The 24099-nt window shown below is 38.9% G+C and overlaps 1 protein-coding gene across 3 annotated transcripts in view; it reads left to right on the top strand.

The window, feature by feature from the left end:
* USP22 (ubiquitin specific peptidase 22) overlaps window positions 1-24099 on the top strand; it is a 91355-nt gene that overhangs the window by 1831 nt on the left and 65425 nt on the right. Inside the window, exon 2 of one of the 3 annotated variants that reach the window (XM_057369780.1) lies at window positions 3306-3605. The exons of the other annotated variants lie outside the window; for them this stretch is intronic. The gene's annotated coding sequence lies outside the window, so the exon portion shown is untranslated. The remainder of the gene's footprint in view (window positions 1-3305; window positions 3606-24099) is intronic. 3 annotated transcript variants of the gene reach the window in all.

Raw genomic sequence — 24099 nt, 5'->3', positions numbered from 1 at the left:
TCCCAGTGTTTTTTACCTAAAGAGGAAAAAATTGAATCTGAGAAGAAATATGTTTTAGATGGATTTAATTACTTGATAGCCCTGTGAAGTACAGTCGGACGTTTTTTCAGTATCTTACAATTCCCTACAAGTCAATATTATGAAGTATATTAGTCAAAATCTGGGTTTATTTAGCCTGTAGCCTGCTAAAATACAAATTGGGGTATAGTAGATGGTGCTTTCAGCTTAAATGGAGAAAAAATTATATGTATACTGTGGAAGAAAAGAAAAGGACAAGTGAGGTTTGCAGATGTCTCAGACAAATATAAAGCAAGTGCTGTGTCAAAGAATGAAAATAAAATTTCATTAGAAAAATCACCATTTCCTAAATATGGAACTCTTGTAACCTGCAKGCCTCTTGTGTGCTGCARCAGCCTTTTCCTTCCGAAATCTAATGCAGGGATGTGTTCATCATTGCTTGAGAAAACAGCTGGAAATACATAATATTCCATTGTAATCAATCTGTTCTCACTTCCTCTTTGCACAGGCAGGCTCATAAAGCAGAACAAGATTGTTTCAAAATTATCTGTCAGCTCAGGGAAAACACCAGTTTTCCTCATACATGCAAAAAATGCTTTTCCCCCCTTTTTTTGAACAGGTTGCCAGTGTGAAAACAGTTGGCTTTCTGAATTCAGCCCACCTGAAATATATGGGTGCACATTTTGGGAAGCTAAATTTGGGATTCAAGTCCCTATCTATGTTCATAAGGATTGAAGTAAGTCTACAAGTGTATTTATGGTACTTTACCCTTCCTGTATATGGTCATGAGGCCTTCTTCCATGGAATTTTACTTCAGTGAAATTCCCTGTCTGTATGTATGCCTTACAATTTTACATGTAAAATTAGAAAAATGGTATTTTCTGTTTGGTGGCATATTTCTAGTAACTAGAAATAAAATTACCTGGATAGTCCATATAACTGAAAAACAATCCTTTGTCCTTTATTAATAGTTTATATATACATATGTTATGTATATGTGTATATATATTCTAGGAGCAACCTGTGCCTGCTTGAGAGCACCTGTTTATTGGTGAAGATTCTTCTTAATCCTAATCATCAAAATGGTGAGGCTAAATTAAAGGTTTATTAGCAGTTGATAGTCYTTTTATTGCGTGATCGAGGACAGTCACATTATGTTTATCACAGGAAATATTCCATATATATAATTGATCTTTATGGAAGGTACTGGGCAATTTGACTGTTGGTCAGATGAATGTAGCTGTAAAAATGCCTTGGCTGTTGGTGAGAGCCAGATGTAAATGGTTCTGGTTCTAGAATGGTAACTACTATCCCTCCTAAGCYTGTCTTAAAAATCCAGGGAGCAATGGGAACTGCAGGGGGCAGAAAGGGTCCATTCTCTTGCTGTACCTACACTGCGTTCTGCCTTGGCAGACCATTTTAGTGCTGTGCTATTCGGTTTTAATACACACCTTTTCTGTGAATAAGCTTTTACGAGCTCCAGCTCGCGGTTCAGTTTGCTTTACAGCCAGTGCTTCGAGCAGAATGGCTCTAAAGCCTGGTTTATAGTGGGAAAGCTGTCTCCTCAACATGTATTTCAATCCTCAGTCAGAATCAAGAGGTAATTATGTATGCATCTTTGTATGCACTGGGATTCTGGTGAAGATTTTAGGAGTGTGTTTGCTCCCAAAGCATTGGCTATGCCAGGATTTGAGCTGTCATCACGGTGCATTGTTGTATCCACACAGAGGAGCGAGGCTGTGACTTGCCTCATCTCACTGCATCTTGGCCAAACTCAAGTGCAGCACTCGTACAAGCTGTTCCAGGGACAGGATTTGCCATGGTGTAATTGTGTTGCTGGTGGTGAAGCCGAAGCAAAGGCAAAACTGTCACACTGGAGAGTGGGACAGGAGAARAGGGAAAAATCCAAAGACTGACTCTTGAAATTGTAGTTATTGTGATTAAAAGCTGGAGCTAGGTTTTAGGGCTCAAGTTGTATGTAAAGTGGCACAAAATTAGGGTGKACCATCTCATTGTTGGGATTTGTCATTTGCTACAGTTAGAATTTGTTTAATAACCTGATGGCAAAGCTCACATTTCTCTAGGCCATGGACTTTACCTTGAGTATCTTGATGTGAAAATTACCTCACAATTAAGTAACAGTCTAGAAGAGGTCCTTAAATTTAKCACCACTACTCCCCATTCAGAAATTACAGAGCAGACAGAGGATGCTGAAAAGGTTGTGCCAGACTGTCGTGTCAGCTTTTTGAATTTTTTTTTCTGTAGGGTCACACTTGAAACACTTGGCTTATTCCTTTAGAATTACAGATGAGAAAAATCTGTTTTGCAGTGCTGAATGTAGTTTTTGTCCCCATCAGTGAGCAATTACACATGTAGATGCCTCTTTGTGTCCAGGAGTGGTAAGTAATGGTTTCAGTGCTGGAAGAACATCTGAATTTATGATTAACTTATGTGTTGCTGGGCTATACACCTTGGAGGAAAACTCTCACATTCTGAATGGTTCTTGCTATCACTGCCCTGAAAAGGCTCTTGTTGAAAGTGAACTGGTCATTGTGACCACAGTCGTGATATGCACAAGGTTCTGTGTGGAATTTCAGAATGTTTGTTCAGTGCTTCAGCCAATAGATCAAAGAATAATTGCCTGTCAGGGGCTGTGCACTGTCACTGACAGCAGCTGCATTCTGGCATATTTCTGCCTGTTGGAGAGCTTCTCTTGTTTTTCCCATTATTCTCTCTTTACATGGGTCCTGCAGACCAATTGATCCTTTCAGATACGAAGAAACATACGCTTTTATTTGTGATGATTTTTTGTCAGATATCATTCTCCCCCATGAACTTGTGACTTCAGTGCGTGGTTCCTTGTAATATTTTGACAGATAATCAATTCCAAGATACTTAAACCTGAAATTACTTTGGTTCATTTCCTAACTTTCAAAGTAGAAAAAGCTTAAAATAACTTAGCAAATAAATGCTGTGTCATGTTTTCAGTAGCRAGTATTGTGGTTCACAGTCAAAATCAGAGTGTCACGTTCTGGCTAAAGTGACCTTGCATTTTTCYGGGTAAGCTACTGGTCGAACTTCTTTTCTYATGCCTGTTGAGACATGTTTGCTCCTCAACAGCCTTGCCCCATGTACCTGTCCAGGGACAGGGAAGTGTTGCTTAGGTGATTTTGCTGTAACAGATGGGCCAGGAACCTCACCAGGCTGTGCCACCTTCACAGGCTCGGTGCTTGGATTGTTTAAATTAATAAGGAAATCTTAGCTTGTTTTTCTTTAACATTTTTTAGCATGTGCACCAAACTTCTGGATTACAAATCCTGTGGAGCATTTGAAAGAGGAGTCCAGGATTCAAGAAGCATGTCTCTTTTTCAGCTGCGTACTCTGCCTAAGTGAACTGTCTGATTGACTCAGGAAGGATGTTCTTCTTTGCCATGTGCTGTGGGAACTGCCTTCTCCCTGAAAGCCCAGGAGAAGTGTCAAAGTCAACTGCAAGCTTCATTGTTCAGGAGGTCTCCAGTTTCATACCTGAGCAATCTTCCTTAGTTCTTAACTTCTAAGGATTAAAAAGGTCCTTGGACCTGCTGAAGGTAATGTTCTCTTTTCTCTTGGTGTGAAGACACAACCTTTGGTGTGAGAGATACCCAGATATGAGATTTTAGCTCCTTACCCAGCAGAGCCTTAGGTGTGTGGGACACACCAGATTTAGAATGCTCCACTGAATTTATGCCTCTAGTGCTGAAGAACGTAACGTGAGACCTTCCTCTTCCTAGTGGTGCTAATCCCTGTTTTGTATCCTGTACCGTGTTTTTTTTTTTTAAATCACTTGTTGGTTTCTGGGCCAAAGGTTRGGAATTAGTTTTGCACCATGAACTTGAAGGTGATGAATAGCAATTATTGAGTAGTGGGATCTGAACCATCAGGACGCCTCTATTTTTCAACATGGATGGGAGAGACAAAAAATGCTGTTTTCTCCCTAGTTGTATTTGTTCCCTGTTGTRGAGCAAGAAGATGGATCTGCACAAGCTGCTGAAGGAAAAAATAGGGAGRTGTTGGACAAGAATGTTTCTTTTTTTCTGTAATCTTATCAGCAGTCAAGGTTTGCTCATAGCCAAGCTGTTTGTCAGTTTAGTTGTAGAATCTCTTTAATTTTGTCTGCGGTCAAMGATTTTACTTGCTTAATGCTGAAAGCTTTTAAACTGAAATGACAGCGAGTGGTATGAAGGTGAGCAGGGTGGAATGGCTTTGTTTGATTTGCTGGACTATCTGTTGAGCTTTATTTTAAGCCGTCAAAGCTTTAAACCCCAAACAAAGGTTAGCTGATAGCCTCATTTTTGTTTCAAGCCTTAATCTGTAGAGTTAAGGTGAAACCGGAGCTGCAAATTGCTTGCAAACCTTCTACTCTTCTCCTTTCATTTAAGGATTTTCTGTTTCAGTAACTGGTGTAGCAAATCTACAGGCAAATGTTACTGACTGATAGTGGAAGTTTTCTGCTTGTGAATTGCTGACTCCCCTTGTCCCTGACTTAACTGCTCCTTGAGTTGAGAAAAAAAAAGGCATTTTCCTTTGGGAAGGACTCTGGRGATCCTGCTTCATAACAAACACTCTTGAAACTGTTAGTTTGATTCCCCGTGGAGGCTGATTTGTTTTAAACCAGAGAAAGATTATCTTGGTTTAAAACCTTGTTTCCCACATTAAACCARGCACCCACAGTTTTTCCTGATCATGTGCAGATCTGTGAATTTCTATGAATTATGAATTCTGATGAAGAAACTATGGTTTCTTGTATTTTTCCTGGTAGATATAGGGCTTGCTCTTTTTTTTATCAGCCGCACCTTTCCGTTTCACTTGACTGACAGCTATTTGAAAATGGTGGGCTTGGGGTTTTTAATACTTATATCCCTGTGGTTTTCCARGTATTTGTAATGTGTCTGTAGCCTGCAGCCACATCCAAGGTGAGAAGATACATATGTCCTCTTATTATACTTCAGGTATAGTGGCAGCAGGAGAAAAGCAGTCTGAAGGTGACCGTRTGCATTTCAGTGGCCTGTTTAAAACATTGTTTTTAAAAAATAGTGGTTTTTTTTCCCCACCATGCAAAGAGTCATTGTTAGAGCCTTTCTAGACTTAGACAGAAAGAGCTGCCTAGAGCCACTGTCTCCAGTCTCTTGTTAGCCTATGGACAATGGAGCAAGTGAGTGAAATGCTATAATGACATTACAGTTTATTCTGTTATCCTGGACTGTGTTGTCAGCAAGCAGTGTTGGAGCGTAGGGAGAGCCATATGTTATTCGAGAGGCCTGAATTGGGAACCTTTCCTTAGCAGAAGCAGTTCTAGAAGCTGATAGATCTGTTCTGACTGGATGAAAGCTCTGTCTTGGTAGTTGTATTCTCTTACATATTGATTTGGCAGTCCTTTATGTACACTCGGCTTAATTCAGGCTAAGAACTTTGCTGCATTAGCTGGTAATAGAATCAATGTTGTAAAGAGTTACTCCTTACAAAATTAACCTGCATTCTGGTTGCTTCAAACCACTTTTTTCCCAAAGAGTGGGACCACATAATGCAACTGGCACAGCAGCTCAAGAGTCATTCGTGGTTCACTTCAGTGCTGGAGCAGCTGCCATGATGCTGATCTCTCTCATTTAAGAGAAAGAATCATTTTATCTATCTCAAGACCTATTTGGGGATCTGTAAAGTGAACTGTTACCAGACACCAGTTGACTCAAAGTAACCTGAGATTCACTTTATCAGTTGATAACTGATTCGCAGCAAGCAGTCTGTCCTGTYACATTCTTTTGTGTGTGGAATACAGCAAATACTTTACTTTAGATTTTCCATTGGTTTGGTTTTATTTTTCTTAAATCCTCTCAGTTCTATGTGACACTAGTGTAAAACTCTTTAATTTTGCTTTTTTTGCCTGTCTCTGCTACTTTTTCAAGTTGGTCAGGAGAACTTTTTTCCCTCCTCTCATTCTTTCTTTCCTGTGTTTAATGGAGCTTGAAATTAACGKGGCTCTTCTTGTCTATCCTCTTGCATAGTATCACTGATGATGTCAGCATATCCCTGGTGGGAAATATTTCTGTGAAGATCTACAGTGAACTAAATTTGTCATTGAATAAAAAAATTGGATATTAGACAAGGTGAAACTCAAAGAAAAGAAAAAAAGATTGGACACTGGTAACAAGTGTTGGTTTTAACACTACTTAAAACGTAGTGTCTTTTTAATGTAAATACTGAGGGTAGTGCAAGTTTTCATATCCTGACACAAATTCTGACATTAAACATGACAAATATATTTAGTGTCCTCATTCAAAGTAGTGGTGAGAAGCAGSTCACTAACTGTGACACTGCTTAGTAGTAAGTCTGAAGGCAGAACTGGGATTTGACTGAGCTTAAATGGTCTTGTCCTTGTACCATGCTGGTTTTGCCATGGAACGGTTGGTGTGAACACACAGCTGAGCTCTTCTGCACATACATGTAAGAAAATGTACCTATTCATATGTTCAGTGAGTTGTATTTATGTAGAATTAGGATGTAGAGATTATTAATGTACATTTCATTCAAGAGACCATTGGAATATCTCCTTTTTCATTAGTGTCTTAATCTGAATTTCTGTGTGGCAGTTCTTCCCTAGTATATTAAAACAAGTTTTTATCCATCTATTAAACCGTAGTTTAAATAGTAGTATATTTAAAAATCACGTAGTTAATATTCCCTTTATTTTTTTAAATGCATAAAAGACCCTGCAGTATTTGAATGTAATTTATTGATGGGGATGTTGGAGTATCAAACACCCATGTGGCACCAAGTTCCATTTGCCTCGCTTGTCAYTCACAAGTTCATGCATCCAAGTAGCCTCTTTGAAATAGGATTTGGCTTTGGATTCATCTTACTGAATTGACTGCCAGGGCTTTTATATGTATGTTTTGCTTCTGTTTTTAAAGGGCTTTTGTTTTTGCATCAAGTACAGACTTGAATTACTTCAGTGTTTATCAGCACAAGGAGAGAAAGCAGCAGTTTATAAGCTTTATTTTTGCCTGCCTCCCCCTTGCCAACTGCTATTTAAAAAGTATCTTTCCCTGCTTGTGTCTTTGTACAACCTGATGTTATTTCACAAAGTTTGTCTAATTACAATTCGTGCTTCTGTCCTCTGTAATCTGCCTTGTTACTGCATTACAAGTCGGATTTTAAGGGACCTTGTCTATAATATACTTGGTAAATAAAGGTGAGATTTATTGCACAGCAGATGTGTGACAGCTCAGTAAGTGCAGACAGCTGAGATAGCTGACTGATATCAGTACCTCATTTGTGTTAGGTGAGCTTTTGTGACCCTCTGCCCTCTAGGGACAAATGCAAAATTTGTCTTAAGGTTTTATGTTTTTCTTCGCTGTGCTTCATTATTTTCATATTACTGCACAGTTTTGCTGTTAACTGGACCTCTGTCCTGTTGGCAGCTGGTGACCAGAGTGAAATTCTCATTCTCATTGTCTCCTGTGCATTGCTGACTTCTGCCATGCTCTCTCAGCAAGCATCCCCCCCTGAAAGCTTATTATTGGATATGTTTATCTTCATAATGAACACTCAGTTCTTTGGCCATTTGTGACTAGGTTTTGTTTTTGTGGTTGTGGGATGTTCTTGATGTGGAGAACAGGATGAGAAATGCCGTCAAAATAGTTTTGAGAGTTSCTGCAATTCTGTGCATAAAGAGGAACAAGACTCCTCTGTCATGATGAGGCTGTTCCCTAAGGACATTTGTCTTATACTGTGTTCAGCATAATTTTATCTTACTACCCTTTGTGATGTATTTTCTTGTCACATAGTGGTTCTGCTRCTTAGAACTTTTCTTGATAGGCAAGTTCCAGAGTTGTCCCAAGAAATTAACTTTCTTTTCTGCATCTTTTTGTAATAATTATGTCCTTATTGAAAAAATTCGGGGAGTAGATGGTTTTTTTGGCCATCTTAGGCCGTGTACTGCAAAAATCTGACTGTAGAAAAACAGAACTCCAATTTTGCAGTAACTTGAAGAATTGCTTTATTACAGCAATTCTTTGTAAAGCAAGCAGCTTAACTGTGTAAACACATTGAAATTGGCAGACAGGTTGCAGTGGTGAAAAGGACGTTAAGGAGAAGGTGAGTTAGCAAATCTGACAAGTTTTAAAAGCTTGAATTGGAATTTGGAAACTAGTTATAAATGTGGGCTCCAGTGAGACAAAAGTACATGATGGAATTATTATATGGTTTGGATGAGAAGAATGTCACTGAGGTAAAGGACAGGCAATATTTGATTTACCAGAAGAAAGCAAGAGGTGTGAAAATTTGGACCTTTCTGAGTATTATCACAAAGGCTGGTGAGTGGGGAACATGAAATCCAACTCTTCAGCTGTTGGTGTACAAGCATCTCTAGTAAAGAATTACCAGCTCTGGGCTGCACGCTCTTGCTGTTGTAGCGTTGCTATGTCATGTTTGTGTGGTTGTGCCRTGAACCAGAAAGAGCAGATAAAGATGAAAATGATCTTTTTCCTCCTCTTACTAATATTTCACCGACCGGAGTGGTGACACTGGGAGGCTGCATGTGGCAGTTTGAGTAACAACTGCTGCCTTGCTCTGGACTGTGCAAGTGACAGATTGGCTGTGTGTGAATGTTCTTCTTGTACTGGTGGCTTCTTCTGTAAAGTGTTTCTTATCCTGACTTAATCCAAAAGGTTCTGTGAAGGAACTCTGTTAGAGCTGCAGTTGTGTGCTTGTACCTGCTGTTCTCACAGATGATGCACTGGCATGCACTGAGCCTGATGTGTGAAACTTGTCTTATGTCTGCAATTGTTGGAACTTATTCCTGTATGTAAATAACTTACCCCAGTTTCCTTGTGAAAAATAAATGAATCAGGGAGTGTAGAATGYCTGTAATCTGTGATAAGCTATTACAGCAATTCCACTTTTCCCATTACATTTAATTTAATGAAATAGTGTTTTTCGAAGTAATCAAGTTATGAGCCACTTGTCTCTCTTTAAATYGGCCTGTCTCTTAAGTTAGATTTCCATCTTTTATAATCCAACTCTAGTAAGCTGATGTGACTTTTTCTTGTTGGTTTAAAGCATGTGGTCATGGGGCATGTGCCCATATCATGCTCCTGCTGCATGTAGTTGGGGATGATGGGATAATAGGACTGTAAATTATCTCTTTATGGTGCTGGTTTTCCTCTGGCCTCCTCCCTTGTGCRGTGTAGAGCAGCCCCAAGGCTGTTTGAGCGGTGCCAGCTGGCTGGAGCCCTGCGGGGCCACTGTGCCAGATGGAGACAGCAGCGCTCCAGTGAAAGCCAAAAGCCAAACGTGCTTCTCGGGGTCGTGGAGAGGTGCAGCCTCTGCAACCCCRCCAGGGATCCCTGGGCAAGGGCTGTGCTGGGATTCAGTTACTCCTGTACTGGTGCAGCCATGGAAGGGACTGGACTAGGGCATCTGCTGCGGTTCTTTTTTTGAGCAGATTCATAGTACAGTGTTCAGCTGTTAAGCATTTTCAATGTGTTAGCATCTTCTTTTTCCTAGCTTATGCTTCTGTACTGTATCTGTGAAATGTTCCATTCTGTAGCGTGTACAGATGCTTGATACTGAGGCAGATTTTTTCAATTTGATTAAGTGTGGTSGTTCCTGATATATTGTCCTGGTTTTTACCTGACAACCGAAAAATGCTGTTATCTAGAAGATACTCAGACAAGAAAATGCTTGTTAATGCTGGTATTTTTAGTTTTTTTCATTAAAATGAAACAAAACTCCAAGCCCTTCATTCTACTGCTTGGAATGACAGCTTCAGATAGGCTCAAAAATAAAAGCAGAAGGTTTAATCCCTTCATTTGCCTAGTATGCTTTATAGTTTTTACTGAAAAAAAATCTATTTATTAGAATACCAGTGAAATCAGTTGTTAGTATTGCTGCATTGTATTCAACACTGTAGCTTGTTCTGTATTCCAGAACAAACTTAGCCAGAGTAGAATAACCTCATTTGCACAAGATGTACCCCACAAAAAACATGTGTTTGAATAGTCCCATTTTATGGAGATGAGGACAGTAAATGGGTGAAACTTTTGGAAGAATCCAATTCCCTGATGGCTGCTCAACAGACAATTGTTTTGCAGAGGAGCTGGGATACACCAACTTACCCAGTGTTTCTTCACTCTCTTGACCCAGAAGGCTTTGTTCTTATTGACCCATTAATGCAGCTCACACTTCTAATCCAGCAGCCCAAAATAGCTGCCAAGCCTGGATTTTACTGTGGTATCATTTGGTGCACAGGTAGTTGTTATAACCCAACATGCAGAATTGCAGCTGAAAAACCCACCGAGCTGAGGCATATGAGACGGTTTTGGGCAGGTGTTTCAAGTGTCTGATTTAAATAAGGTAATAAACTCAATATGATAGTATGTACAGAGGATTTATTAGAAGAACTATATGTTTTGAGACAACTCTCYCTGCCAGTCTTCAGAACTGTTGGATCTGAGTGGGAATAGGCAAGGAAGGATGTGCCTCGTAGCTCCCTTGCCAGGATGATTGTGCTAGAAGAGTGACCTACAAGGAGAATGGACCACAGAAAGTGGTAGTTACCATATTCCAGCCCAAACAGTATTTATCTCTGCTCTTGATGACAGAATGATGTTGTTTTTGTGATCTCTTAGGACATGACATAGGTTTAGTAGTGGTCATTCAGTCTTAGCAAGGCAAGTGATTTAAGGCTGGGTCTATCATGAGAGATATTTGAGCTCGAAGTGATGAAGCAGTGGGAAGAAATGTGTGGTGAGAAGTAATTTAAAGRCTTTAGATGCACTTCCCTGATTTCTTTACAAAGTAGATTTTTTTTTCAAAGTGGCCTTCAGTTGCAGGAACTGTTTCTACTCAGTGTGTGCTCCTCTTTGCTACACAATATTTTTGCTACCTTTTTACTTAGAGAAGCTTCAAATCTCAGGGAATTGGAGGTAATTTCAGCAAGGTAGTAAATTACTTGTAACAGCTTCCTTGCAAAATTCTCAACACCTACTGTTCTCKTAATTCTCTCTTTTGCAGGTGTTTTATATGTACTTACAGGTATCTGAAATAAAGCTTTTCAAGGAAATTGTGACATTTTCCTTTTGTCATGCAGAAAGCTCCGTCCTATGTAAACCCTTGCTGAGTGTCATGCCTGCAAGACAGCTCTGGTCACTTTAAATACTTTCATATCCAGCTACTACTAATAGTTAGCGAATTAGTTTTCTTTCAAGACATGAAATCCTTTTGTCCTGCTCCTCCTCAGTGCCGAATCCCTTAACCTCACGGATTCATATGTTTCAACTCACACTGCTTAACTTCTTAAAGTATTTCCTTCAAGTTAAGGTCTTGAAAGTAGACCACATAATACGTGAAATCAGCTCTTAACAGCATTAATATACTTTCCTTCTGSTTCATGAAGCCAAGTAAGGTTGCATTAGAATTGAAATTGATGATTGGTGGAATCTCCAAACTGTTTATTGAAAAAAAAATTTAGCAAACCAGATCAAAGAGCAGAAGTCATGCTTTATAGTCCTATCAGTATTACAGAGTACTAAGTATGGTGAGAGTTGAAGTAAGAAGGAKATTGCACTATGTTTTCTTCAGCTTTGTGTCCTTCGCTTCCTCTGCAGTTTTTGGTTTAAGACCTTGTGGTAAGGAGCTTTGTTTCCAGGTTTCTTCTCTTTGTGATCAGTTAGCTGGAAATGTGGAATGGATAACCAGAAGTCCACTTGTTAGCAGAGATGGTTTTTGCAACRATTTCCTCCCTGACCTTCCAGTGTGGCCAAGGCTGGTTTTGAAGCTCCCTTAACTTAGAAGTRGTGGTGTGTTCTGCTGCAGAGCACACAAGATCTGACAAACTCTGTATCTCACCACAAATAATGTCCTGAGTTGGACTCRGTGATCACACCAAGCTTTCAGAGTCAGTTATTTCATATCAGTTTGGTTTGACTGGATACTTCTAAGTTTTTGTTCTAAGCAGGAAGAATCTGCTTCGATTCTTCCCGTTTTTGTTCTGTATTTGTTGTTTGGAGCACATCCTCTATGACAGTACCTTGTTTTCAATGGCTATTTTTTTCTTTATTATTTTTTCTTCCCTACTCTTGAGTTTTCCTTCGTGTTCCTAYTTCTCTGGCTGTACACTGCCTCTTTCCCTAGAAATTATCTGTTTGTTTACAGTTTAGACAAATGTCTACATTTCTGTGCTCYTAATTTCTTAATGTGAACCCACCCTTTCGAGTCTGAGCATGGAGCCCTACTCCTGACACAGAGTCTGRGCAGACTGTTCCTCATGCCAAGGTTGTAAGTGTTAATCTTGCTGCAGACTGGGGTGATAATTCATTGCTGTCACAGCAACACATGCTGAAAGTTGCTTCTTGCCAGATTTGTTGGCTATATGCTACACTAGAGAAAATTATTTCAAGAGTCTTATTGCATAGCCAGATGCTGCAGAACTCGTGCAATCAACCTCCCCTCCCCCTTTTTTATGGCTGTTCTGACTTCAGGGAGGAAAAGCTATTATACACTGAAACACATTCCTGTGTAACACTAGTAAGGAGGTTGGATGAAGTTCCAATTGTGGCTAATTTTTCTGGTTTTTCTTGTAGGGAAGTTCTGTTTTATGTTCAGGATAAAAAGGGAGACAGGCTTTTGAGGTAGGGTGAGGGGGATKTAAAAAGGAATTAAACAGTGTTTCCTTGCTGTTTCAGTTGTGTTCTCTGCCATAGTTGGGTGCTGTGAAAGTTTCATGTTTTAAGAGCTAGTGACTAGGTTGGCTCAATTCTGAAGAACTGTAGCCTCTGCCATCTGTATCCTTAGGATCTTTCAAAAGSAGGAGAGCCTTTGTGAACTCTGGATATCTCAGTATCTAGGTAGTGGCCTAAAGATGCTGTTTGCTTTAGTTGTACCTGAGATGTAGAGCCCTCAAAAGGAAAAAAAAATGGGTTTTCTTACAGGATCCGAGTCCCCCAGAACAATTTAACATTTGCTCTTTTATATGTGCTGTAGAAAAATGTAAGTTATGTTGTTTTTTTCACAAGGTATCCATTACATTTTGGGCATGGTGGTGTCTGATTACCAGGGAAGTGAGATTTACTGACTGTTTAGTCAGACATAAATAGGCTTTTCCCARTGTATTTCCAGCATAAATCTCCTCCTGTCCTGTGGCTGGTCATTGTGTCACCAATAATTTTATCCTCTCTTGTATTTCAAGAGAAGGTGCTGTAGAAGTTATGTTATTATGAATGTGTTCCCATAGGACAAAATGCAGGTAAAAATGCAGTGTTGGAGAGTTTATTATTACCCACACATTGTGTGTCATGCAGCCCTCCCCTGCTTTTCATTCCTTGTGCCTCAATTCTTTGCGTTTCCAGATCATAGGAAGCACTGCCTKGAAAATCAGAACTAGGAAGGGCTTCTTTTAGACCTGAGCAAATCCCCTCTTTGCTTGGCAGGGAGAGCTTTTCAGCAATTTAAGGTAYTCTCAAGAAGGCCTGAGACCTCAATGCTTTCAAATGCTTTTTTAATCCTGCTATAAAGCATAAAGACCATGTATTTGTCCCCAAAACACCGCCCGTGTTTATAACCATGGAGACAAAGCAAGAGATCAGGACTAGAAATCTGTACTAGATCTCATGGAATATTTTTGCTCTAATCTATGTGAGATTACTGATGATTTGCAATTGTAATACTCCTGTGAAGAATCCCTTGGTTTTGCTTCAAGCTCTTAACTGGTTTTTCAAGTGCAATATGCCAAGGAAGTTCTGGCTTTTGTTCAGATAAAAGACTTTATAATTCRCTTTCTCCCTCATTCCCATGTTTCCCCTTATCCTGATGCTGTGGTTTGTGTATGTATCAGCCTTTCATGTTTCCGTGTACAGGGGATTTGAGAGCCCAGACAGTTCCTGTTGCTGGGGTAGCATGTRCAGCTCTTGGGAGCTGAGGGGAGAAAGGTTGAGTTCCTTGTTGTTTCTGGCCTCCACTGCCACATCCAAATGATGGATTGAGGTTCAATCTGTGCGTTGTAGATGTTGAATTTATTCTTGGTACCATTTCAATGAGTGCAGGAACAGGAATTTGTTTAGAACAAATTGACAGATGAGTTCTCTGTTCTTACCAACATTCAGATTGCACTGTGGTTATTTTTAATAGCAAATACAATGCCTTTTTTTTTTTTTTACTTTTTAGCTATGCCAAACACACACAAATGTCTGCTGGTATGTTAACTTTGGTGAGGGATTTGGAGCTTTTTAATGAGCTGCTGTATATCAGCTAATGTTTTCCCTAAACTAAGTGTTGGTAAATCTGTCTTAGTTTTGGAAGTTGGGACAGGCTAGATCACTGGAAGCATGTGCAGAAAAGTGTCTCATCTGCCAAAGAATATTTGTTAGTATGTTTGGAGCAATAAATAATTAAAAGTTCCTGAAAACTGTTAGGTTTGTGTGATACGGGGAAGGAAGAAAGCAAATGATAAATACTTCCCTCTTTCCCAGTGAGACTGCAGTTTGAGATCTTCAACTCCAAGTGTTCCCACCTCCCAAATTCAGTTGTTCAGTTGGAGACAAGAAGTGTTAAGCTCATCTGTTTGCTTGAACCGATTGATTTCAGACTTTGYCATGTACAGCTTTGGCCCAGAGCTTGTGGAGTCTCACCTTTTGATGATGTTTCCCTATTGGAATGCAATGTGGTAACTTGTGAGATTGCATCAGATGGATTCCCTGCTTAAGGGGAAGCTGTGGATTCCAGCARACCATCCATGTTCATCTGGGGAGAGAACTGAAATTGAGAAGGGAAGGCAGGACTCACAGAGCCCTTGCTGYTGTCTGAAATTGGCTTATTGGGCTTCTCTGTAATTCAGTCCTCATAATAGAAATAATTACCTTCTAATGTAACAAAAAAACCTTTCTGTTTCTGTATGGAAAGTAAGTAAACTGAAAATAATGAGGAAGCCTGTACATCATCTCATCCAAAGTGAGGGAAGAGGGAAGAGTTGGAGGCAAAGCCTCTTTGCTTTGGGTGGGGAGACAATGCAGGAAGAGTATTTTTTAATTTGCTGGTGGTTCAGGAAACCCCTGGTGTGAGCAGTGATGATATGGCAGGGAATTCACTAATAACTACTTACTTGAGCATGGTAGAACAATCCAGAATGCTGTTCAAGTTGTAATGATCCCTCCAGACCTTAAAGTGGAAATGGGATTTCAGGCTGATTCTGTCAGGRTGGTGTTTGGTGGTGCAGCTGATTCTGCCCATCCCAGCAATGTGTTCTCCTGTACACGATTGTTAACATGAGGCCTTGGCACAGCCTCTGTTGGCCGAGTTTGATTTCCCTGAAGGAYGTTGTAAAGTCAGCAGAAATTACAATGTAGACTGAGCTCCCCATTAGCACGAACACGGCTCTTTCCTGTGGATGGACCTTCTTGCTTCTTTGTCTTTCATTTTTTTTTAATGCATATGTTGAAATTCAAATTTAAAACCACATAACTAAGGAAACCTTTTCTATCACTCTGAAACCCAAAACCCTTTCATTCTGGTGCTGTAGTAGCATGTAAGATTTCTTGATTGTACCAGTTCTTATTCTTGTAGAATCTTGAAGTAACGATTTGGCTGATGGGAAGCCAGTTGGAAATGAGAATTCTTTTCTTCAGCTGGAAARTCAAATGAGTATATCCTTAAGTTCCTCAAAAGCTTTGCTCATGGTATCTAATGTCTGTTAATTTCATAGGAGAAATTATGGAAATGTTACTCAACGCACTAATTCTCCACAGCTTTTGTAATTACTCCATTGATTTTTTTGAAGCGTAGATTTGTGTAAAGGAGCACTGGGGTATATTTGAACAAAATACAGAGCAATAAAACTGTAATTGTAATTCATGTACKTTCAACAAACAAAGCATTAATTTTATTAGTTTTGCCAGCAGTCTGTGTGTTTGAAGTGTATGGTTGGTTCTTTTTAAGCCAGTGTTCATTAAACTTTCTGCACTGTTCTGTCTCATCTATCAGGCAGTCTCACATTGATTTGGTGTTTTATATGTAGATATTTTGTAGGTAATTTTAAAATGTCCAAAAATGTATGCAAAGGCTGGTTTAGTAGTTGCTTGTGGTAAAGTTTTCCCCTTCTCCATGGTATTATCTTAATCATAAAAGAAGAAAAATGTCCCTCAGGTTGCTCCAATCAGTCTGCATTCAGTGACTGAGTTCTGGTCCATTGAACAGTCACTGCTCTGTTATATCAGAGTTAATAATACTGTGACTTCATCTATTGTTTTACTAAAAATGCAAATAATTATTGTAAGTGGTTATAGAATTTCTTTCTTTCAATTCCAGTGTCTCATGACAGGCTCTGTTAAGCTTCATCTCATATAATGAGAGACCAGAATGTATGATGAGAAAATCTGTTTTGGTATTTAGAATCCTGTAAGAGCACTTACTTCTTTTTTTTGTGATGTTGGGTGGAGCTCAGGGTTTGGTTGGTTTTTTYCCTATATAAATGTGTTTCCAGATGTTAACTTTTGAAAGTCTCAGCTTGAATTTTGAGGTTTTAATCCTTTGTTTCATTGCACAGAACCACTGCAGTGGATTTCTTTTTGAAGTTTAATTAGGTTTTTTGGGTGAGTGTGTGTGTGTGTATATGTTAAAAAGCCACACACATATAGTCACTGGTAATTTGCTTAACCTTGGSCAGGAAAAGTGGAGAATGGAAATAGGAGATGCTTCAAGGTGTGTGGTATCCAGTATAGTACAGAATCTGTTCTTTCTCTGCCTTTTTAAGGCTCAGGTTCACTAATTTAACGATCAATTAAAGAGGCTTCAAGGTCTGCTGTGTTYTGTCAGAGCAGCAGAGCCAGACCACATGCATGATTTTTTTCCCATTTATCCTTTTTTGTGACTTCTTTGGATGTGTTTGGCTCTTGGTGTTTGTTGTCTTATTCTCTGATTAAAAGATGAATTTAGTTTGCGATAGAAGTTTAAAAGCAATTTGTTTCACCAGTGTATGTTCCAATTTTCATTAGCGTCTTTTTTCCAGTTGGGAGTCTTCAGATATATGATTTTGGTTTTCAAAGAGATTATTTAAATCACATGATTATTATATTTATACAACTGAAGTTTTCTGTGGTCTGCTTTGCACAAAAGTGCATGTGCGCCAAGTACCCTCACGCTCTTCTGATAAAATAAACTCTAAATTATATCTGAGTAATTCTTTTTCTGAAAGCTGTCTGCATCTTTGCTGTACAGATGCTCTTTTGCTAAATTAAACACTACTTATCTTAATTATTAGTGTTAATGGTCGTGCTGTGGGCTCACTATTTGCTATGGTCAGGTAGAACCTAAGTTAGGTTGTTTTCTGCTTGACGAATGTGACAGAACTGTAGTTCTGACTGTCGTGCCTGAATGAATCAGTGCCATGTGCATGAGGAGTTGCTGGCAATCACCTGGAATGCAGAAACAGACTGGCTTCTTCTCTTCTTTCAGGCAYCTTCTGCAGGGACTGTTATTCCTGAAATGCCATGTGCTCCTAATTTGTCAGGTGCATGTGCTCCAGTGATGCTTATGGTTTCTCCTTGTGCATTTATCTCTTCTTAAAGGTCTCTCTGCTCTTACAGAATCTGCTTCTGTCCAAGGATGTGATGTGAGCTACTGAATATCAATGGCATTAATATAAGTAGACGTAAATAGATCAAGGCCCCTACAAAAATTTATATTTTTTCCCATTATACAGACTATTCTTCTGTTAAGCTATTATTTTTAGTTGAAATTGCTGTCTTCCTGRTCCTTGGTACATGCTCAATGTTAACAGTATATAAATTGTATTCGAAACCATCTTTCCTGGAAATTAAGGTGCAGATTCTGTTTTCTTTCTTCTAAGTAGAATGGTTACACTTTCTAACACATTACRTGTATGYGTGTGTATATATGTACATAAATTTTATTTTCATTTGAGAAAGAAGATAGTTCTTTCCACGATGCAGTTTCCTAAGAGCCATTGAAGGGAAARGAAAGTGAGTGGGCTGGAACAGTTTTGATCTAAGAAGTTGTCACATGGACTGCAGTTCTATTTTCTCTCTTTTTTCACAGCATTCCTGACCTGTCCACTATGGGGATTTTTTCTCCTTGTTGCTTTTTAATGTTGTCAGTTGACAACGTTGTCTCTAGTGAACTGTGGTGATGAATTTGCCATGCAAACACTTGTTTAAAGGGTTATGTGGAATATTAATAGATCTGATAAAGCTTTTCTTCATGACTTTTACTAGGGAGTGGTGAACTGCAAAGTCCTAATGCAGATTTCAGATTAAACATGTGTAGGTATCACTGTCCCCCCATTTTCCTCATCAGTTACCACTGCCATGACTTGATTATCAGAAATGGGATGTCAGTAAATCCTGCTCTGATTAAGTCTTTTGGCACRTTAATTTCAATTATTTCATTACTGAGGAAGAAGTGCCAGGGAACAGATTCACAGGACTGATGAAAACCACTTGAACTTGCTTGTAAAGTTTCTGAAAAATCTCCCCTCTCTTAGAGAATCTTTTCTCTGCATCCTTAATTTCTGTGTGATTAATGAAAGAATAACTGGAGTAATTTATTAACTTTGACAGGCAAATTGTCTTTTACATCAAAGTAGTGTTCTAGCTCTCTGGCAGTGGACAAAATGAAATCTTTAATAGAAACCTTAATATCTTCACAAAAAAAAGGAGGTGGAAAATGTTATGTATTATGTAGCATGTTACTTTTTCTTGCTTACAGGGCACAGACATAAGGGCTTGTAAAGCACCTGGGAGGTGAGAGGGCTGTGTTTGAATACTTCACTCACCTGGCACATGTAAGGGCAGGAGTTAAATTTGCTGAAGGTGAATCCATTTGCGTTTCTTTTTAAAATCAGGTCTTTGTCGCTAAGCTTTGTAAGCATTTTTGGTTTGGATGTAGTTTCAAGATATTCTTTGACATCTTTAAACATTTTTCTTTGCTGTCTTGTAACTTGAGTTCTTGTATTCTGGTTCAAAGAGCATTTTGTGAGAATGTGAGGCAATGTGCATATCATGAGTTCTGAAGTACTGTCAGAAAGATGCACTGTGGAATGAAAAGGTGGCATCGTGTCGAAAGTGTTCTGTCTTGATGGTTCTTGTTCTTCAGAACTCTGAATAGTTTCAGGAGCTGGAATAGTTTTAGGATTTTTTAAAGTTGGGAGTTCAGATTTTCAATTATTTAGGTTAAAAGCTGTGCTCCTTTTGAAAGATCACTAACAACTGCTTGGAGCTGGCTACCAGAAATGGTTCTTGAAACTCCCCAGTTGCTCTGTAAGATGAGTCTTTTTATGGGATACAGCGTTGAGGAGTTGTTCTCTTTTCTGGTTTGTTGAGGGTTTTTTTTGTACTTTCCACATAATCCTGAAGACACAGGATTTGCTGTATTTGGTAGCATAAGGGCAGGTGGGTTTTTATCTCACCAGGACTGGGTAGCACTTCAACTGAAATATCATCTTCCTTTTCTGTCTCATATTTTAATAGAAGCTTTAGAATTTCATGAAACATAATAAATTCAGAAAGAAACCAGTGTTTACACAGATTGTCTAATGCCCCCATTGTTTTCATGCTTTTCATCAAGGAAGGCAGGCTTGTTTTAAGTGCAATTTTATTTTGACCTTTTCTTCTGCAGCCCTTCCAATACCTTCCTTGAAACAACAGAGGRTAGGTGAGACAGGCTTCTCTTTAAAATACAGCCAGTCAGATGGTAAAAATGAAGGTGTCTTGGGTTTGGTTTATTCCATCCTCTAAAGAGAGAGGAAAATAGGGAGAAAGATCTGTTGTTGATATTATGAAATAGACTTTCGCTGTAATTAACAGTCTGGGAGTTTTTCTGCTTGCTTTTCTTATCCTGGTGTTGYGAAAGCTTGCTGTCCTGCTGGGATTTCTTTTTGGAATGCAGAGGTGTGTTCTAGCTAAAAGCATGTGCTTTGCCTAATAAGCTTTCCTAGCCATTGAGCCCAGCTGGCTGCTTCAGTCTGCATTTGTTTTGTCTTAACTAATTTTTATATCCATGTTTTAAATAAAACTAACGCTTTTTACATTAAATGACAAACCAAGCACAATGTCCATAAATGAAACCCAACACTATAATCTACTAATTTTTGCTTTCAATGGCAGCATTGTGTAACCAAGCATCCTACTAAAAAGGAAGATTTGGAAATAATACTGGTGGGATGTGAATGGGGCTAAGCTGAAGGGAACATCTATGGTGAGTTAAGGGTTTAGCACTTCCTCTCATAAATACAGAAGATGAGTGAAGAGAGCAGKGCCTGGCTGGTCAGCACAAAATGTTCTTGTCAAATCTTGACATCTTTTGCTGTAGGTGATGATGAATGTCATCAACATGTAGCACTTTACTGGAGTCTCCTGATGGGTTAATTTTCAGGGTTGCTGCTGTCTTGCAGCTACCTTGTGTTGTTAAAAAGTGCTCAAACTCTCTGAAATTCAGCCATGTGTCTTTCCAATTTGATCCAAATTATGAATGAACAGAATAAGTGTTAGAAGGTGAAACATGAAATAGTCTGTTTCAAAATACTCATGAATCATTGTTTACAAGTCTACAACAGTGACACTGGAATTGTTGTGCAAGTTTGTTCTCCTTGTATTTGTGGAAAATAATGTTTTTGTGCTGACTTTGTGCTGAATATGARCATTTTTCATATAGTACTAGTCAAATATACAAAGCTCTGGCCAATTCCTGCTTGGCTGTTAGTTTCCATGGAGTTTTTTTTTTTTTTAATATGATGCAGCAGCTGCTTGGAAATTAAATTAARAAACCCAAACCCGTAACAACAATAATAAAACCACCACCAACAAAATATCTTTGTAACCCTATTTAGATATTTATTCTCACAGAAGTAAGGGCAGATTTTTTCTTTTAGTAAATTCACATAGCTCAAGGCTGCTATGGATAGGAGCTCTCCCTTTGCTGTGAGGGTGAGCGGCATCTGACCTGCACACCAATGTTCTGCTGGTCCTTGTAGGCAGCTSTGTGAGCTGGGTCAGGGTGAAGGTTTGAATCTCTTTGCTGGTTCTTTTTGCTGCTTTTTGAAGAATTGCAATTGCAGTGGAGCTCTGGACCTTTATTTCTTTACACAAATGTCAGTGGACAGATTTAGGGCCTGGATGTCAACTCCATTCACTTACAGGTTTGCCTCATRTTTATTAAACTGTGACTGATCAGAATCAYRGTAAATTTTTTGGRGTCAAAATTAATGATGRTGACACCTCTAAAAGATACAGATAATTGCATTTGCGCCATTAAAAAGGGGTAAATTTCTTCATGTGACTTAAAATAAAAACTACCTTTTTTTTCTTTGTAACAGTCCTTTTAGTAATTTACAGATAGGCTATGCAAAATATCAGGATKAATTTGTCTGTGCTCTATTTAAAAAATCTCAGTTCAGAAATGTGTCTGTTTAGGTCTTCTGAACTAAGCAGTGACACTAATATATAACTAATCTGTTAAAGGCCTACAGGCAGCATATAGATTTTTACTTAATACTCCTGATTGGTACATTAAGAAAACAAACAGTGTTGTTGAGTGTTTGGATATTGCTGGGAAAAAAATCAGAGAAGATCTCTTCGGATGTATTTGACAAACTGCAGTGAGGAAAGAATCCAGAACTGCTTCCGTAAGGCTGTCATCCTACACTYCTCATATAAATGAAACCTTGTTAAAACACATAATTGCCAAGTGGTGTCTTGAACTGTGCTSATATCAGTGGGGCACATTGGATGACATTTTTGTTGCTTCTTGGTTCCATATATGCGATTCCAAATTTCTCTATGTGGGAAGCACCCCTTCCCTGAGCCCTCCTTACCCACAGGAGGTAGCATTTCCTGTGCCCTGATCTTGAGAGGGGATCACAGTTTATCAGCACCATTCTCCCAATTCTTTCCTTTGGGAGGAGGGTAAAATGCACATATTTTGCAAAACAAGTTAATGTTCTAAATACATCACTATGTGTTAAAACATAGTTGGCTGTACATCCTATGGAAAAAGACAGAAGCTCTTTGCTAAGAATCTATCGCCCACCTTCCTACATACTTTGTGATTAATGCTTATTATATTATTGTGGGACTGCAGCAATTTGCAAACTGTTCAGATGGATAAAGGAGTAAATCTCTGTCATGAGAATGCTTATTTTCCCAGCTGTTTCTCTGAAGATGTTTTCATTCATCTTACCAGTTTTAATGTGAGAACTCTAAGCTCCTTTTCTCTTCCAGAACATATTTTATGTTCATATTGYCTTGATAATGTTTTTTTCTATGTGGACCTTCTTGTCTGTAGAGTTCTGAATATCCRTCTGTCTAAATCTTGTCCTCTAAAGGATGAATTGCAATTCACCTCTCTTATCTCCATAACTATAGGCTTGCAAATTTGCATGGAAGTTTTGTAGTAATTGAAAGACCTCTTATTTAGCTCTAGTAACATGAATTATTAATTTGTTTTGTATTGAGGCATGAGGAAATAGTAAGCTTCAGCTTACTGGGTATCACACATGTTCAATGTAAGCACATTGAGAATTTGCTTTCATTCTCTGGCTGTTCCTCAGCAGTAATGTCCAGGTTGTCTTGGAGTATTCCTGAACATAAATATGTCTTCAGAGGCTGACTTCTTAAAATCCTAAGTAGAACTAGGCAAGCAGAAATTCTAGTTTATCCATTATAATTCAATTTTCATTGAATCTTGCTGTGTAATTTTAGAGGGTGCACYTGTTCCATGATAGAGACTTCAGTGTGTGTGGGCTAATGGTCTTTTCTGTGTCACCACATTTTTCTCGTGTATTTTTAAGGGGAAGTATTCTTGGGAATGGTTTGTGGTGCTTTGGGCAGATCAATCTTTGAAAAAGCCAGCAAATGTACTGCACAGCTCYTGTAAAAACCCAAAGGGAAGTTCATTTTTTTGTAATGTTTTTTCTTGTAGGCCCTGTGAGGAGATCAGAACTTAGGTCCTAAGAGGAGCTGAAGAAAAAGAGAAAATTTTGTTTTTATGGCCAGAAGGAATTTGGGCTGGTTTGCCTTGTTTTATTATCTCAYTGAAACCCACAGTTATCAGAGCAGTTGTAAGCAGTGGGGTTAATTTCTGTGCTTGCTTTGCTACAGTGAATATAAAAATGTCATGTATAAGAATTCAAACGTGTCTTGACAAATCAGCAGTGGATCTGCCCTGTGCAGTGTGGCACTGGGGTTTTTTAAATCATAGAAGGACTTGGGTTGGAAAGTACCTTRAAGATCAGTCACTAATAGATRCCCTCTGTCACTCTACTGCTGCTCATTTCCTACTGATCATCCWTTTTGCTGTGAGTATTTATCCCAGAAATTAGTCACACCATGGAGAAGCTGTGCTGTAGCATCATCCCATCCATCTTTCCTACCAGCAGAATTGCTTTGACTTTGATGTGGACTAATTAAGTGCCTGTATTTTTATGGCTATCTCAGAGTAGTTAAAGAAAAGATAGCTGGAATATGTGTGCTTTTCCAAATGAGCCTGTAGGATTTGTTAGGACTTTGATCCTATATGTGCTGAAGTTTCTTTTTTCTTTCCTTTCTAAAAGGATGCTATCTAGAGTATTTCCATCAAAGTACTGTGGCAAACTTCCCGAGAGCATTCCTGTTGTCATAGGAAGAATCCCATTTCTTAGTTTTACACAGGGCAAAATGTAATTTCTGCAGCCTGGGCAGGGTTTAATAAGACTCTGCATAGCATCAGGCAGGTTTGGCTGTTCAGCTTATTCCTTGAATTGCTTCCCCAGTCACGTGCTTATAGAAGAGATCGATACGTTACCTAATAGGACATTTAAAAACATTTCCACGATTTGCTGACGTGGGGGAATGGTGAGGTAAAGGAATAGATTTTGCACTCGATCTGAGCAGACACTACTGCGGTCTTGGCAAGCCCCTTGTTCTCATGTGGAATTTGCTGCTGCAGTGGTGCATTGCAGGAAATAGATAAAAATCAACACACAGAATGTATCCATGCAATATATATATATATATCCAGGGAAAGAGCCATGCATTTGAACCTTAAGGAGCTTATGTGTTTTCA

The sequence above is a fragment of the Malurus melanocephalus genome, unplaced genomic scaffold (genome assembly GCF_030028575.1).
Source record: "Malurus melanocephalus ecotype Western Australia unplaced genomic scaffold, MMel_1.1 scaffold_115, whole genome shotgun sequence".
Lineage (NCBI taxonomy): Eukaryota > Metazoa > Chordata > Aves > Passeriformes > Maluridae > Malurus > Malurus melanocephalus.
This window is presented reverse-complemented; position numbering and strand designations above follow the sequence as displayed.